Below are 6,000 nucleotides of genomic sequence, written 5' to 3' on the forward strand. Positions count from 1 at the left end.
GGCCGCTGCCCTGCTGAGGCGCTCTGACAGGTGGGGCACTCCTGAGCTGTCCCACGTGAGGTCCAGGGAATCAGGGCGCCTGCCCCCAACTCTCACCCAGAGTGGTTGAAGGATGCTCCCCGCGCATCAACCCCTCACCTCCTCCAGGCTGCCCTGGGCTCACACCCAACAGATGCCCTTGGCCAGAGACAGCAGTCAGCAGAGAGTCACGGGGCCCACGACACAGAGCCACCAGGGTACCCGGGCACAGTGAGGGTCCCGGGGACACACCATGGGGTGTGCTGCCTACTTCCATCAACCACCACTGCCCAATCCTGCCCAGCAGAGCACAACCTGCCCTCCACAAATCCGAGGTCTCCCCAGTTTGAGAAGCTTCCACCCTCTGGGTGCCAACCTGGCATATGCTGGTGAGTAATACAGAGCCCCCCCCCACCTCCCTGAAGCTCCCACCTAGTCAGGGAAAGAGCAGAAGTCACGGGGAGCAATGCCATCATGACAAAGTTCAGGGGACTTGGGAGAATTTATATTTTAATAACCCAACTCATCTTTCAGGTCAGTAAAAGGCCTACTGAGTGCCAGAAACTGTACCGGGGACCGAGAATTGAAAGTCACAGGAAGTATAACTATTCCTTTTTAGAACCTTTGCAGTTTCAAGTGGCAGAAAAATAAGTCCAGTGCTGCAGCTGTTTCAGGCATAGCTGTATCCAGGTGTCCAGGCAACATTACCAGGCGTCCATCTTTCTCCAGCAGTGAGGAGGCACTCACCAGGCACTGCCAGGCTCTCTGCCACCTGGCTCTTTGTTTCTTTTCTCTACCTTCCTCTCAGCTCAATTGGCAGCCGAGAAATGGATGCCGGAGTCAGGCCAACGTGAGTTGGAATCTGCCCTTTACTCACAATGTGACATCGCTCTGGGCCTCAGTTTCTTCTTCTGTAAAAGGGATACAACACAACCTGTCCTGCGGGGCTTTCAGAACAGTTAAGTGATTTGATTGCCGAAAAGACATGGCATGGTCAGTAAATATCCCCCCGCCCACCTCTCTCCTCTATTGAAGAACCATCAGAGACTAAGACCCGGAGTTCTTAGTCCCGAGAAATTATGATAAATGGGTCTCAGAAACTCCACAGACATCAACCCTGTCTGCAGGGCATGTAAGTAGCGAGTCCCGTCCGCAGCTCATCTGCTCTTCCACACGTGCGCATCCAAGCTGTTGGTTCAACTCAGTATAGGTTGGTGTGGACCCCACGCCACACTCGTGGTCGCCTTCTTTACCATCACCACCCACAGGACCTGAAGGTGTACCCTTGCTTTCTGGACCCCCCGGTCAGTTATCCTTTGAGGAAGAGACCATCGGACAGGCAAGGTTTGGGGTTAACTGGTGTCCCCCAGCCTCTTTGTTTGCAGTGCCCGGAGCAAGGCTTGGAGACCAAGTGGCCTTACCCAAGGTCACACGAGCCTTCCCCATCCCCACCTGGCTCCGTGTTCTGCTAGGGCCAGCCCCTGCCCCCTTCCACTTTGTCCGGGCGCGTGCACGTGTGTGTGTGCATGTGTGTGTGTGCACGTGCGTGTGTGTGTGTGCGTGTATGTGTGTGCGCGTGTGTGTGTGCTGTGTGGGCCTCCCTCTCTGTGTCCTGTCCCTGCTGCTCCTTTGTCTGCACTTTTGTGTCCAGACAACAGAGAAGGCGGGCAGCGTGTACGCCATTCTCACCCAGCCCATCTCGTGATCTGTCTGCAAACAGACGCCCCGCACCTGCTCCCCAGCCTCCCCAGCCGCCCCAGCAGGTGCTGCAGCCGGCCAGCCTCTCCCCGTCCTGCCCGCCCTCCCAGCCCATTTCTTCTCCTGTAAGGGCAGATGCTGGCAGAGCCAGGGAGGGGCCGGAAGGAACTGAAAAGAGGGAGACGTTCCCTGCAGAGCCTCACGCCCAGACCCGGTGCGCCCGCAGCCCCATCAATGCATGCTCTGCACACTCGCCAAACCCTCTTCACCCCACCCACTGCCACCAGGCTCTCTGCCTCCATCACCCCTGCCTGGGACCTTTGGCTTCCCTCCAGTCCGCTCCCCTCACTCCAGCCAGAAGAGTCTTGAAATGCAAAACTGACCTCATTACCCCCCAGCCCACAGCCCTTCAGGGTCGCAGGATGAAGAGTAAGCGCCTTGCCTTCCTGGCAAGGCCCTGCCTTAGCTGATTCCTGCTGACGGTCCCACGTCCATCCCTCACCACACTCCTGCTCCACTTGCCACCCGGCCCACCCCACCCCGGCCCCACCCGAGTGTCTTTGTCTTGGACAAGGACACTTGGAGAAGGGGTGAAACCTTCTCCAGCCTCCTGGTCAAAGTCGAGGCCATTTGTTACACACATTCCTTGATTGACCCATGTCCCGCCCCTTCAGGGCTGCTTTTAGTTTGAGATTACACAGCTATTTGTTTGTCTGTGTGTATACACACACACACACACACACACACACCAGCTCGTGAGATCCTTTATGGGAGGAACCTGCTGCTTTTCCACCATCGCACCACCAGAGCTTCCCCCGGGGTCTGACCCACAGGTGGCCCTCCATGTATGTTGGTCAAAAGAAGGTCTAAACCTTCAGGTGTAAACGCTGCGGTTCTGGAACGCTTCTCAGAAACCATTTTATAGATGGACAAACAGAGACCCAGAGAAGGAAAGTGACTCACCCAAGGCTTTGCTGCAATGCAGCCATGCTGATGGTATAACCTGTGTCTGCCTTCCAAAGGTCACCCTCTCCTTTAGAAGCCAATCAAACAGCTCAAGCGCCCACGCTGAAATGGCTGCAGAGATGCTGTCCCCTTGCCAGAACTTGTCTGCCTTTGTGAGTTAGTGGTTGTGTCCTCATCCCTTGCTCCAACACCTGCTGCCGTCGCCTTGAGCCCCTCTCGCTGGGTCCTCCCTTTCCTGCAGCCCATCATCTCCTCCCCCAACTCAGACGCTGTGTGAACCCCAACCTCACCAATCCCCAGAGCAGAAGCAAATGCAAAGCTCTTGAAGAGGACGACTAAGGAAATTCAGGGCAAATAATAACAGTCACTGAGCATCTGCTGTGTTCCAGCTCCTGGGCTAAACGCTCAAAGTGCAATGGCCGTAACAGCCCATGGTACCAGTACTGATATTATCCCCATTTTATAGACAAGGAAACTGAAGCTGAGGGACACAGCTAGGAGGTGTCTGAACCAAGATTCAGCCCCAGCAGTCTGCATCCAGATCTGGCCCTGTTACACCTTCCCGGGCTCTCCGAGTGCCCCCCGCACTGGTCTGGGACCAGCAGCCCATGCAGTCCTCTCTGCCTCCCCAGCCCCATTTCCCTGCCTCCCCCACCCCCACGCAGCCATGCCGCAGCCATTCTGCAGAAACAGCGCATTCTTTATTTATGAGATGCATCTGGACTCTCTGCAGATCGGCTGGGAATGCTGCGGCGTCTGCAGGCAGGAGGCAGAAGGTTCTGGAGGCCAGAAGTCCTCCAGGAGGTAGCCAGGGGCAGGGCTCAGGGCACCAGATTCTAGCAAGGGCACCCAGTGGGTCTGCAGAGCACAGAGTGGGGCTGGAGGCAAAGTAATCTGAGCTTTGAATCCTCTTTGCATCCCAGCCTGCCCTAGGCAAGCAGCAGAGAGCCCGGGGCGGGGTGGCGGCACAGAGATGGGAAACAGGCAGGCACTGGGCATCTCCGCAGACTCCCACAAAACCCTACAGGGCAGGGGTTCTTGTGCCCACTTTATAGGGGAGGAAATCAAGGCCTGCAGAAGGTAGGAAGCTCTTTCTGAATTTTTAACCCTGCTTTGTCAGCCCACAAGAAGGGAATTAAAGTGGTGTATTGGGCTTCCCTGGTGGCTCAGATGGTAAAGAACCTGCCTACAATGCGGGAGACCTGGGTTCGATCCATGGGTCAGGAAGATCCCCTGGAGAAGGGAATGGCTAGCCACTCCAGTATTCTTGCCTGGAGAATCCCATGGACAGAGGAACCTGGCGGGCTACAGTCCATGAGGTTGCAAAGAGTCGGACACGACTGAGTGACTAACGCACACACACACAAGATGGCTTATAAGCATGCCCTCAGGGCCTCCCTGGCGGTCCAGTGTTTAAGAATCTGCCTTGCAATACTTAGGATGCCGTTTCGATCCCTGATCTGGGAAGATCCCGAATGCCGGGCAGCGGTTAAGCCTGTGCATCACAAATACTGAGCCCGCACACTGCAATTCCTGAAGCCTGCGCCCTGTAGAGCCCGCGCTCCACAGCAGGAGACGTCACCGCAGTGAGAAGCCGTGCCCTGCAACCAAGGGAGCCCCTGCTCGCTGCAAGTAGAGAAAGCCCTTGTGACGCAATGAAGGCCCACCACAGCCAAAAAATAAATAAATAGATTTTTTTTTAACTTAAAAATTCTTTAAAAAAGATGAAGGATGCCCTCAAGCCCAGGCAGAAAACTAAATATACAATAGAGAAAACGAGGCTCACAGAAAGGAATATGGAGTCAGGGATTAAGGTCCTCCTCCAAATGCCTGCCACCTGGTACTGGTGGCGAGTTGCTAGTGGTGGACTGTACTTTGGTCCCGAGCATCCTGGCAGTCAAGGCAAAGAGGGAATGCAGTTCCTTTCGAAGGTATCCGAGCTCTACAAGGAGAAAGGAAGTTAGAGACACAGGTGTGGCAGAGAAACAGAGGAGGAACGTCAGGCCCCTAATCAAAGCTCAGATTCCAAAATTCCTAGAAATTGTCCCACCAATCCGTATTCCACTACCCCTTTCCCTACTCGACCCGCCCCAGGGTAGAACGGTCTCCTGACAGCCCCTAGGAGGTGTGTTTTCACATGTGACCACCAGGTGGCGGTGCGGCGCAGGTCTCGGGTGGACGTCTGTTAGATTCCCAAGGTGGCCCAGTGGGCTGGAGGGGCCAGGAAGCGCCTGAGCTACCTTGGTGAACTAGTGTGGAGCCTTCGGTTGAACCTCAATGAAGAAATCGGTCTCAGGCTAGGTCAGACTGCACTGCTTCCTTACAGAGGAAAGAGGAAGAGCCCTGGCCAGAGTGTCACGAGTCCCTGGTCTTGAGTCTCAGCCCTGCGTCCCATTTTCTGTGCAAAAAAGCACATTCATTTGCACGAGCGAACCTGTCTTCTTACCTGAGCAAGGGGTTGATAACGCCTTGCTGGGGGAAGAGGAGACGGAGCCAGCGATGGAGAGATCGTGGTCACTAAGGTCAAGAACAAGAGCTTCTAAGATACAGGTGAGAAGAAAGGGGCCTAAAGGGGGCCCAAGAGGAAAGCCACCAGGGCCCCTAGTTAGTGACAAGGAGAGGAAGTGGTCAACGCTTCTGTTTCTTCTCATGGGTTTAGGGGTTTAGGGGAGTTCAAAGAGCCAGGACTTGTTCAAGTGTTGATGACAAACCCATCTTAAAACATCTTAAAAGAAAAAACAAAAACACAAGGAGAAGGTGTTTTTCGGTTCATATGATAAACAGCACAGAGGGTATTTGCATAACAGGATGGTGGGACTCATTTCTGGCCGCTAGGGCTTCCCCTGCCTTGGTTTTGCTTTCATATTGCCTTCGAAGGCAAGTCCCGTCTCGCACCTGTCACTTCACAAGCCTAGCGCGTAGAAAGCGTCTCCTTCCAAATGGTCCCAAAGTTCCAGAGCAGCCTCTTATTGGCTCCCCCTGGATCACATGCCCATCCCTTGGACCAATCACGGTGACTGTTACCTGGCCCGCCGTGTTCTCCTCACCTCTGGAATCAGGCGAGTCCTCCGCGGACTCGACCCAGAGAGGGAGACGGGCGATGCTCTAAAGTGAAACTGGGGTGAAAAGGGCAGACTGTCACCTCCAGGAGGAACCGGTCACAACGCGCAGGACTGCCTCCCCCACGTTTTTGTGTCGAGAAGATTCAGCAGCATGAGGCAGGAAAAGAGCCTCCTCGTCCTGAGATATTTCCCCTCTACCAGTCAGGCGATGGGCAAACAGCCCTAGGAAGTAGGGATCGGGGGCCACCACCCATCG

This window comes from Bos indicus x Bos taurus, chromosome 17 (assembly GCF_003369695.1).
Source record: "Bos indicus x Bos taurus breed Angus x Brahman F1 hybrid chromosome 17, Bos_hybrid_MaternalHap_v2.0, whole genome shotgun sequence".
NCBI classification, from domain to species: domain Eukaryota; kingdom Metazoa; phylum Chordata; class Mammalia; order Artiodactyla; family Bovidae; genus Bos; species Bos indicus x Bos taurus.